Genomic DNA, 12,292 nt, shown 5'->3' with positions numbered 1-12,292 from the left:
TCGCCCAAGCTCGCCTAGGGGCCCTAATCTGGACACTTGGCGGAAAAGTCGGCGAGAAATTCGGCGGCTATGATTGGCCGGCGCCAAGGTCAGGTGTGGCATTGGCCAGTCGCGGCCGCCAGATTTCTCGCCGTCGTTTTCGCCAAGTGTCCAGCTTAGGGCCCTAGGTCGGAGCCGGCAAGCTTTTCCCATCTGCGGCGGCTTCTGCCACGTCACAATGACGTCACCGCATCTCGCGCGAGTTCCGAATATGCAACTCTCCGACCGCCTCAAAACCCTCCGTTTAACGTCACGATCTAGGGAGTGTCGGCGCTTGTCGTCATGCACGGTGCCAACCAATTGCGGCGGTCGGCGAGTTTGGCGGAGAACTCGCCTCGATCTCGCTGCGCCGAGCTTAGCCCCACAGCAAGCACATTCTTACGCCATGGAGCTCCACAATTATTAGTGAGCTACTGGGTTTGAGTTTGATTGGGTTTTTATGGCGCAAGGGCTGCTAAGGCCAAAGAGCGCCAAAGAAGGAAACTATGGCATTGAGGGTAAGCGAGAAGAAAGGACTCTAGTGGTCATGGATAAAAGTAAAGGAATGAGACATGAATCGGATAATGTCTCAAACAAAAATGGACATGAGTGAAAAGCTTTGAAGTTCACAGTCGATGCAGAAGACCAATAGCTTCTAAAAACTTAAAAACCTGCTTGTGAGTTACGAATGGTTCATCACCCAATAACAGCATTGGGTGTAAGGGAATGTGCTTTCTGTATAACTCTGCAAAGTGAGATCTGCGTTCCCCTTCATAGAAAGGGCACTCAATTAGAAAATGGATAACACTTAGAGGTTTGTCACACTGTTCACACAAAGGAGCATCCTCCCGATGGAGCAGGTAGCCATGAGTCAGATGAGTGTGGCCAATGCGCAAACGACACAGTACTACTTCATAAAAGCGTTCCTGGTGCCGGGCGCTCGCCCATTCACCCAGGTCTGGCTTAACGAGATGCAGCTTGTTGTAGATCTCCTCATTCCACTCAGCTTGCCATTGTGCTCGTATGCGAGACTTTACGAAAGTGTGATAGTCCATGTAATTGATCTTTTTAATATCTACCCCTCTGCTGACGCATGTGCGGGCAGCACGGTCGGCTGCCTCATTGCCCGGGATACCAACATGGCTGGGAATCCAACAAAAGACAACGGTGCAATGCTTTCTGGCTGCCACAGTAATTTTCTTCTGAACTTCAACAACAAGGGCGTTCCTTGTAGGCAGCAGTGAAGAGATGGCTTGCAAGGCACTAAGAGAGTCAGTGAAAACCACTGCCAGGGGTATCCGGTAACGGGCTATGTGTTCCGTAGCCAAAAGGAGGCCATACAGCTCTGCTGTGAGAATGGTAGCAGCATTATTTATCCGCCTTACAACTTCCACTGAAGAGCCAATGACAGAGCAACCAACGAAGGTCTCAGATTTTGTTCCATCTGTATAGAACTTTGTATAATCGTCATACAATTGAGCAAGTTCATGAAATTCTTGCAAAAGCACAGAACTTGGAGTGCTTTTCTTGTTATACTGTGCAAGACACAGGTTGCAGTGTATGTCAGGGTGCTCCCAAGGTGCTATGATGCCAGGGAATTCGACTACCTGGGATGCCACATCTAATCCGACAGACTCGGCCAAGGTCTTCAATCGCATACTGAATGGAGGGATCACGCTAGGTTTTGCGAGAAAGAGTCGTTCCGAGCGTGTTTCTTGAACAACTTCTCGAGTGGGGTGCTGAAGGACAGATCGGATGCGAAGAGTGTACATCATGCCCAATGTGAATCTGCGTCTTTCGAGGCAACACTCATTAGCCTCTGCATACAAACTGGGCACAGGGGACGTACGAAACGCACCCGTAGCCAAACGAAGCCCAAGGTGATGAATGGGATCCAACATCTTGAGCACAGATTGCCTGGCAGACCCATAAACAAAGCAGCCATAGTCCAATCGGGAACGCACCAAAGAGCGATAGATTCGCAGGAGGCACAATCGATCCGAGCCCCAACACCGGTGAGAGAGAACTTTAAGGATATTGAGAGACTTGTGAGCTTTCAGTTTCAGGCTTTTTACATGAGCATTAAAATTCAGTTTACTATCAAACGCAACACCTAAAAATTTGTGCTGAGGTTGGACACTCACATTACTATTGTAGATTGTTAGAGATGGTTCAAGAAGGATTCCACGTTTGCGGGTGAAGCAAACACATGCAGTCTTTTCAGGGCAGAACTTAAACCCGTTACTGTCAGCCCACTCAGTAAGCTTGTTGATGCCTAGCTGAACCCTGCGTTCACAGACTGAGAGGTTACGGGAGGAAACTGAAATTTGTAAATCATCGACGTAAAGTGAGTACTGAACCGACGGAGGGATTACAGAAGCAATGGAGTTCATTTTAACTATAAACAAGGTGACACTTAATACTTCCCCCTGCGGCACTCCATTTTCCTGCAGAAATTTACGGGAAAGTGTGTTTCCCAGCCGGACTCGAAAAGTGCGCCTGTCTAAATAGCTCTGAATTGCACGAAGCATGTGACCACGTAGTCCGAGGTCCAACAGGTCCCTCAAAATGCCAAAGCGCCAAGCCGTGTCATATGCTTTCTCGAGATCAAAAAACACGGAGAGGCAGTGCTGCCTGTGTGCAAAGGCCTCACGTACAACAGTTTCGAGACGGACCAAGTGGTCTACTGTGGACCTTGGTGAACGATAGCCGCACTGAAATTTGTCGAGCACCTTACCATGTTCGAGATAGTACATAAGTCTACGATTAATCATTCGCTCCAGTGTCTTACAGAGACAGCTGGTAAGAGCAATGGGCCTATAACTAGAAACACAAGAAGCATCCTTACCAACCTTCAAAAGTGGAAGGACATGTGCTATTTTCCAAGATGAAGGGAAATAGCCCTCCTGCCATATGCGGTTATAAAGATATAAAATGACATCGAGTGTAGAAGGATGAAGATGCTGTAGCATTGAATAATGTAAACCATCTGGTCCAGGAGCTGAGGGCTTTCTGGTATGAAGAACTGCGAGGAGCTCGTGCAAGCTGAATGAAGCATTATATTCCTCCTGTTCACCTCCTGAGATTTTCAAGGGATTGCTCTCGGCCTTCAGCTTGTGTCGAAGGAAAGTAGATGAATAATGATGTGAACTGGATATATATTCAAAATGTTCTCCAAAAATATCAGCTTGTTCCTCGAGTGTGTCTGGGCATGTTCCATTCCTAAAAAGCAGGGGGATTTTAAATGCATGATAGGAACCATTGATCTTGTGTATTCGATCCCAGACCTCCTTAGGTGAGGTACTGCTATTTATAGTGGAAGCATAGCCTTGCCAACTTTCCCGTTTGGCTTTTCTTCGGATGTAGCGTGCACGGGCCTTCATTTTCCGAAAGGATATGAGGTTATCTCTAGTGGGGTATCGTCTCAGAATACCCCAAGCCCGATTTTGTTTCTTGCGTGTCTCTTCACATTCCGAATTCCACCAGGGCTTTGGCCTCCTGGGAAGAAATTGAGATGTCTGTGGGATGGACAGCTTGGCTGCTGTGATAATGCGCTCGGTTAAAAGATGAGTGAGTTCGTCAATTGTAAGACTTTCGAGACGAGAATATGCTAAAAGCGATGCCTGCTTGAACAGGCCCCATTCAGCCTTGTCAAGCTTCCAACGAGGCGAGCGTGTATGAATTAAAAGAGGGGCTACGCTACAGGTTAAAAGAGTAGGAAAATGATCGCTTCCACGTGGATTGGAATCCACACTCCAGGAAAAATCTGGAAGTAAACTAGCAGAACCAATTGAAAGGTCGATGGAAGTTGATGACAAAGATGATGGACTAAAATAGGTTGGCTGGCCCGTATTAAAAAGACAAAGACTTCGTGTGGTTAAAACTGACTCAACAATTTTTCCTCTGACATCCAGACGTGTGCTCCCCCATAAAGGGTTGTGACGATTAAAATCGCCCATCAAAAGGAAAGGCTCAGGAAGCTGGTCTAACAGCGAGTTAAAATCTGAACATTTCAAAGTAAAGGAGGGTGGCAGATATAAAGAGCATACTGTAAGAGCCTTATGGTGCAAGAACCGAACGGCCACTGCTTCAAGTGGTGTGGACAATGGAACCTCTGTGCAGGGAACTTCTCTCGGGAGAACCACCGCAACTCCCCCAGAGGAACTGACAGAGCTCGGACGATCCATCCGGAAAACCTGGTAACGTCTGAGGAAATTGGTATGGCTGGGACTCAAATGAGTCTCTTGCAAGCACAGCGCTCGTGGCTTGTACTCCTCCAGAAGGTGCTCTACATCATCCAGGTTTCTTAGAAGGCCACGACAGTTCCACTGTATGAGTACTGAAGCCATTTTAGGTACAAAAACTGGAGCACATGGAAAAGTGAGTCAGTTGCCTCACTTCGGAGGAGTTACGAGTTTTTTCGATTTTTGTTTCTTCGTAGTCTGCCACTCCATCTCATCCTGGTCAGAACCCGGAGTCGATGAGGGGGCAGACAAGGCAGCGCCAGTGTTCTCCTGAGCCCCGCAGGCAGACATGCCTGCTAGCCCGGGAGGGTCTGTGCCGCGGGGCCCCAATCCGCGGCCACGACCAGAACTAGGTGGAAGGGTGGTCGATATACTGGGGAGGGGTTCTACCCGATCCATCTGTTCCACCTCTTTTCCCGACGAGGAACCTGCGTGCGAGCCACGCAGCTCCTTGGTTGCTGGCTGCCTCTCCAGGGACTGAGGCCGAGGGCCTCGCTTCTTCTCCTTAGGAGAGCGGCCAGTGTTGACAGGTGCAGACGGTGCTGGCCTGTCCTGAGCAGAGGAAGCAGCTAAGGCGCCCTCCCTACGAGAAGGGGGAGCCCGCTGACCCTGCTCCATTGTCTTGAAGGGGAGGGCGTTCACGGCTATTGCTGGCCCGTCCTTGCCCAGGGGAGCAGCATGCCGCTCCTGTTGATGGGATGGGGCCCTTAGGTCAGCCGCCAGGATCTCAGGAGAGACCTGAGTGGCCCTAGTCTCCGAGCGTGGTGCAGGACCCCTGCGCACCACCTCGGCGTAACCTCCCTTTGAGAGGAACGACAGCTTTTTCTTAGCTTCCAGGTAGGGGATATTCTCCTTTGCCTTTAAGGAAAGAATTTTTTTTTCTTGACGCCGAAGGGGACAGGTGCGGGAGTAAGCTGGGTGGGGCCCACTGCAGTTACTACAGCGGACCGTCGCCTCGCAGATGTCAGCAACATGCTCCTGGCTTCCACATTTCGCACAAGTTTCTTTTCCTCGACAACTGCGTGACCCATGCCCAAAGCGCTGGCAGCGGAAGCACCGTTGCGGGTTGGGAACATAGGGACGAATGCGACACTGGAGATAACCCGCCTTCACAGTTTCAGGGAGGGTGTGTCTCGCAAAGGTCAAGATTACATGCTTTGATGGAGTTTCCTTGCCATCCTTCCGGAACATAATACGTTTGACAGCGACAACACCAGCATCTTTTAGTCCTTCCAGAATTTCTTCCTCGCTAGCATCGAGGAAGTCTTCTTCAGAGAGGACTCCACGGATCGTGTTGAGCGTCCGGTGAGGACTCGCGGACACTTCGACGTCCACTATGCTGGTCATCTTGGAGAGTGCCTCACTTTGAACTTTTGTATTTACTTCAACGAGAAGGTCGCCGGAGTGGAGTTTTTTCGCTTTGTAAGAGAACCCAATGAGGTTTTCTAGCACCTTGGCTACTACAAAGGGGGACAATTTCGACACTGGTTTGTATTCAAGGCTTGAGTGAATGACGAAAAACTTTGCAAATGTTCCCAATTCAGGGGCTTTTTCAGTGACATGGGGCTCAGGGCGAGGCCTCTTGGAAGCCTGCCTTGAACCGGGTTTAGAGTGGAGGGGCGCCATATGAAGGGCAAAAAACTTCGGCATCTGTAGCGCACCACCCACCACGGAGTCCAACGAGGGGATAGGTAACATCTCATAACAGGTCTGGCTTGTCTGAGTATGTTACTCTACCAGTGCTACTAGGATGCTATAACCAAGTGTGGGTAAAGAGAGAGTTCTGTCGCCACCAAAGGTTAGCCCTTGCCGCCAAAGGAGTTGAAAAAGGAAAGAAGAGAAATGAGAAGAGTGAAAAGAAGGAGAAGATAAGAGTGAAAGAAGGGAGGGGATAGTAGAAGTGGCGACTGACTGAATCATCCTCGTCGGGCCAAGCCAGGACACCCGTCTACGGGAAGCGGGGGCCGAAGTGGTGTATTGCCTCGCCCAGGGGGCCCCGAAGGGTCCAAACCTACCCCGGGCTCGGCTCAACCACCAGGATGCCCTTTTCCCCGGACACGGGAAAGCCACGCACAGCCAGACGTGGGCGGGCGAACCCGCATGGCTCGGGGTCCGTGGAGACGCCACTCTCCAAACACCTGCTTTCACAGGTGCCCCCTGCGGGGAGTGAGCTACTGGGGTCACATATTTTTGACAACATATGTACAATAACTTTTTCAGGCCAGTAATGTTTTTACCACACCACCACAGCTTATCACCCACAAACAAAGGGCCTAATTGAGTGGCTCAACCGAACGCACATCAACATGATTTTAATGCATGCAAACACAAACCAGACAAACTTGGACAAAGTTTGTCTGGTTTGTATAACAGCCTACAGCACCAGTGCTCAAACCAGAACCATATTTTCTCCCTTTTTTTTTCCCTGTTCGGAAGAAGAGTTTTGAGCACCCTAGATACAGCCTTACCGTACTGGTCAGGCTTTGCAGAGAACCAGTCAATCTCAAATGTAGCCTCACACGCTGAGAAATATTTTGCATTATGCATAGTCTACAATGTTGACAAAACAAATTTTTTGTGTGGAGAGTAAAATTGGAGTGCCATGTCAGGATGATCAAACCGGCGCACCCTGACAAGCTGCTGTTTGAGCCCTAGCCAGAGTGCGCCGCTTAGCACGGATGTGGGTAATCATATAAAACCTAGTCATAGATAAAATAGGTATATTTTAATTTTTATCTCAGTGCTTCTTATACAAATACAGATGTTTTGCAACACGATGGCACCGGCACAGCTCAGGCTGATGCTGTTGCTTTGCTGCAGTGATGATGCAGCTGGAACTTATGCGAGTTATGGCAGGAATGTAGGTAGCAGTGGTGGTTGGCAGTGACTTCACCAGGCAACCTAAAGGGCCAAATGGCCCTCCTAGAGACGTCTCCAGGAGAACAGATTAAAGGCTGGTCTTTCAGAGGAGGAGCATGCCCTCTTCTGAGCCTTCGCGTCTTCGCGGCCGTGGATCGGCCGCGAAGACACGAAGCCGAACAAGCGAACTAAGCGAACGACTTGTACGTGCATCGAGCCAACGGTAGCCAAGGGAGTGCGACGTTCACCGTCACATATAATTTATTTTACATAACGTCGCAAAAAAGAAAAAAAAAACTTTGAATGCTGATGAAATTAGCACGTTTTTCTTTAGTTGGAATGAAAAGAAAAGTGAAAGCGAAGTTATGTGATGTAAAAGCTGTCGGCAACAATGCGGGATGTGGACGCACGCCTTTTTCGAAAACTGGTAGCAGACAACAATTTACCGCGTCAATCATGTCTGATCCGGTGCGCGAGAGAGGCCTGCGAGTCAGTCAATTCCTTCCAAATAGAAGAAATGGACAATTTTATACTAGATAACAGAAAGTATAAAACAGAGAGAGGACGAAACACAGACGAGTACATTCTTTCAAAGAATGTACTCGTCTGTGTTTCGTCCTCTCTCTGTTTTATACTTTCTGTTATCTAGTACATCGTACCAACACGCTCGTTAGGAAGACAATTTTATGTATCAACATCGAGACCTGGCTCGTGGGGCCTCTGATCTCACGCCAAACCTGACCAGAGATGAGAAGGCAAGGTTATGGGCGGAATTAACCTGGCACCTCAACCACCTCGGGCCGTTACGCACCAGAGAACGATGGAAAAGTACTTGGTTCAACCGAGTGAGAAAAGCCCGGGAGCGCTGCGCAGTCGTTGAGGCTGAGAGGTAAGCTAGGCAGTAGATAAATTGTCGGGACAGAGTTATTGATATATACTTTGTATTCACAGCCGCAAATCGGGGGAGGCTCCTCCCGGATGCGGCTATCATCAACGTACTCCCGCATCCTGTTTATTGTCAGGGTGGACTCTGCCCTGGGCGCCCCCGGGTTTCGTGTACCCTACCTTCCGGAGGAGGTACGTACTTGACCAGGGAACAGCACAACAATCTACATGTATTGCTTATTTCTGCAGAGTTCCAGGAGGTGGGGCAAGTGTACGAAGTGAACGCTTAAATTTGTATTTTAAAATTAATGGAAGCATTGTATCAAAATTTTGATGAACTTACCTGAGAAAGAAGTGAAGAAAGCAGGATAGGTACCTTGTGCGGGCATCTTCTAGCTCCGATTCCCTCAAACCCTGTCTCCGGATGAATATGACACTTCAATATTTCGATCTCGGCAAAAGGGTTTATTCACTCACTCATTGCCTTGGGGGGGGGGGGGGGGGGGGTTTCGGGATTGAGGGACGGTCATCAGCGAGGCCGGGGGAAAGTCCGCTGCCACTGCAGCTTCTCCGAGTCCCAGCGGTGGTCGTCCACACCGCGTCATGGGGACGTCGTCGTCCAGGGTCGCTGTTCGGTCCGTTTGTCGAGTCCACCAATCGACGTAGTGCCCGCATTCCCCGCGCCAGCGTCCACCGCCGTCCGAGCTAGCCTCCGTGACTCGTTGATCCCCAAGTCGGCAGCAAGAGAGACGGCAGCCAGAGAGAGCTTCCTTTGTCTCTGTTCCCCTTTTTATATCCTCGCCCCCCACCGATCACGTGCCCACCACGACCCGTCCACGTGTACACGCACGCCCCCGCCACGGTCCCCGCACGACCCCCGAGCGGGGATTACGGTGACGCTCCTCCGTCCACGGATCCGGGTCAGCAGGAATGTTCGGCCCTGGCAGGGCGCGGGTAGAACGGGCGAAGGAGCGGGGGAAATGCGGGAAAGACGGGACTCCAGGGTGGGGCGGCCGGACGGATCCCCACACTTGTTACCTACATGGTCCGAAAGTGCGTTTAGCCTTCTGAACATTTGTTGATAGTTTTATTGGTGAGTTACAATAGTTATTGTTTAAAGTGATAAATATAATCAAGAAATGGTTAATTAATTTATCGGTCCCTTTCACAATCTCGCCAACTTTAGGGTGTACAGAGGGCAAATTGACTTGTCCCTGTACCGGCTAACCCTGAAAGGACTGCACATGTAATAACTATTAAAGCCTATGGGACGTGCATGTAAATAGTTCCTGAGCTCAGGGCCATATCTAGGGGAGAAGGAGAGTGAGCTTAAAAATTCATCCTGGACTGCCGTATATTTTTCCTAGATTTGGCCCCGACTTTGCTTAGAACTAAAAACATAGATGGGAGCTGTAGTAAGGTAGTTAGTTTACATAAAAAAATGATTGAAATGACATGTAAATGGGAGTGGTACATCCTAGCGTCAGCCACAGCACTACCAGCTACATTCAGCCGCTGCAATGAACCATCTACTTATCTGTTTTTAACGATCGTATGCAGCATGTAAAACTCTTACAGGGTAATACGCACACGACAGGGAGCAGTGACTTGCCTGGCGCTCAGAAGAGGGTTACCACAAGTCATTCATTTGCAGTATCGTTTTTACAGAAAACTACAAAAGTAACTATAGGGGCAAACCTGTTTAGAATCTAAAGCTGTGAGCATAGCTCTATTTCACTCTGAAAAACATGAGATTGCACATGTTAAAGTGCATACAGTACAAACACGTAACGATAAATATGCCATGTAGGTGCAGTCTGTGGGCGCCCCGGCAGAAGAGCACCAAGATTCGCGGGATGCGGGGGAGGCGTTCGAGGAGGAGGCCGAGGAGGAAGCAGATAGGAGGCCTCCACCACAATGCCTAAGATACTTTACTTGACTAATGGGAACTAAAACCGCCAGCAACATGAACATGACTACACTTATTACTGATCTAAACTATGTTTTCCTGCAGAAATGCCCCTGCCTCGAGCACGGCAAGTCACGGTTCGACCAAGGCTGCCTCGTCGAGTCCCTCAACAGGAGCGGCGGGACAAGGTGGCCTTTTCGGCTGTGGCCAACCAACGGCGCCTGCTCGAGGCTAACAAAGGCCGAGATACAAGAGATGAGAGGTTCCAGGAACAGGTAATGTTGACAAATCCCTGAAGCACAGTAACATTATTAAGTACACGCTTACTTCACACATAAGCTTCGAATAGTTGGTGTGAGCAAAGTCTTCGTAACCTGTATGAGATGTTGGAAGTCAAGAAAAAAGGAAATCACGCTTCAGATCTCGCTCGGCATGGGGCAGCTCCCGGAGTGGTTGGACCAGCTGGCGCAGAACGTGGGGCAGCTGCCGCAGAGCATGAACCGGATCGCACAGAACATCCAGGAGGGTGTCCTCTCCATGCAGGAAAACGCTGCCTTTATGCGAGAGGTCATCCTCCTGCTATCCAGCCACGCTCTGCGTCAGCCCCAGCTCCAGGCCCAGCACTAGGCCAAGGCCCAGCCCGAGCCCCAGCCCCAGCATCAGCATCAGCATCAGGCCCAGCCCCAGGGCGAGCACCTGGCCCAACCTCCTCCGGATAATGACAACTGAGTGTGAACCACTTTACTTTTTAGAGAGCAGCTCTTAGGCGCCCGTTCCCGGCTTGAGCGGCGTCGGCGTCGCCGTCGCCGTAACCGCGAGTAACCCTCGTGAGGGTTACTCTCACGAGGGTTACCTTCACGAGGATCGCGAGGGCTACGAGGGTTACTAACCCTCGTAACCCTCACGAGAGTTACGAGGGTTAGTTACCCTTAAGGGTGACCCTCACGAGGGTCATGAGAATTACCCTCACGAGGGTCACGAGAGTTGCCCTCACAAGGGTTACTAGTGTTACCCTCACGAGGGTCACGATGGTTATCCAGGTCACGTGACCCCCCGGGGGTCACGTGACCTGGGGATACCCCTTCCCCCCCCCCCCGAGGTCGCGTGACCCCCGTTCACGGCACCGCCACTGATGACGTCATCAGTGACGTTATTGATGACGTCACCGGCATCCGCATCGTCATCATCAGTGATGACGTCACTGATGACGTCATCGGCATCATCGCGTGACCTCCCGACGTCACGTGACACTCGAAGGTCACGCGACTTCCCACAAGGTCACGTGACCTCCCCCCAAGGTCACGTGCCCCCCCCGCCACCCAAGGTCACTTGACTAACTCCCCCAACTACCCTTCCCTCCTCCTCCTCAAGAGCTGCACTCTAATTCGGCGTTACAGGGAGTTGTAAACGGCTTTCATTTTTCTTTCTAACATCCAAGGGTTTCTTCTCTATTTTTCATATATTAATTTAATTACAATGCCCCAAGTGGCTGCAATTAAAATGTCGTGACCTGTCGATTTATGCTCTCTGGCGAATGTTGTTATCTGTATATAAAGTTTTATACGACAGCGCCTGAAGTGACCGCAGCAACGTCTTTCGTGAACTGTCATCTTAACCCTATTGAAAATCACTCTGATGGGACTTTAAGACTATTTTAAAGGGTGTGAAGGGGACTTCAGGAATTTCTGAGATGTTTGAAGGGGGCACCGATATTTCCTGGTGGGCTCACTGGCCCCGTCAGAAGCTCTCCTGAAATGTCTAAAAGTGCCCTTTAGAATGCCTTGAAATGTCTGAAAGCCTATCAAGAACTTTTCTAATGGGGTCGGGAAAACCTTCAGGCTTCTTGAGATGTCTGTGGACAACGGCTTAGGTGGAGAAAACACATTTTGCAGAATTAATGAACATAGCTGCTTATTGTACGCTACGGGGGAAAAATAAGTATTTGGAGAATGCCGATCCTGTGTGTGTACGGTCAGATTTTTATTACTGCTCTTCTATCAAATACGACTGCGAGTGGGCTCCTGGACCCGTCTGTCAATGCCCGGGTGTACGGTCGCCAAAGAGGCCACTGAGGGCGACCGCCCCATGTGGAGAATTGACGAGTCGCGGGAAGAGTAGTGTTGGCCGAGCGGCGTTTTGAGGCGATCGCAATCCTGTCCGCTCGAGACGAAATCCGTGCAACCATGCATAAAAAAAAAAGCCGAGAGCAGTGCTCGCTTTCCAGGAACATGGATGCACGCGGGAGCGACTCGTTCCGGGAACAGGTCCCTCCGCGGGGGACTGTCCCCAAGAAGCAATCCACACTGCGTCTCTCTCCGCCCGGCGACGGGGAGAGGGTGCAGGGCTGCCAGGCCAGCGGTCGGGGGAGAGGGTGGTG

The 12,292-nt window shown here is 50.3% G+C and overlaps 1 pseudogene; it reads left to right on the top strand.

Annotated features, from left to right (window-relative positions):
- Window positions 1–9,755: 9,755 nt before the first annotated feature.
- Window positions 9,756–10,644, top strand: LOC115330905 (annotated as a pseudogene).
- The last annotated feature ends 1,648 nt before the right edge of the window (window positions 10,645–12,292 follow it).

This window comes from Ixodes scapularis, unplaced genomic scaffold (genome assembly GCF_016920785.2).
Source record: "Ixodes scapularis isolate PalLabHiFi unplaced genomic scaffold, ASM1692078v2 PGA_scaffold13__105_contigs__length_92229423, whole genome shotgun sequence".
NCBI classification, from domain to species: domain Eukaryota; kingdom Metazoa; phylum Arthropoda; class Arachnida; order Ixodida; family Ixodidae; genus Ixodes; species Ixodes scapularis.
This window is presented reverse-complemented; position numbering and strand designations above follow the sequence as displayed.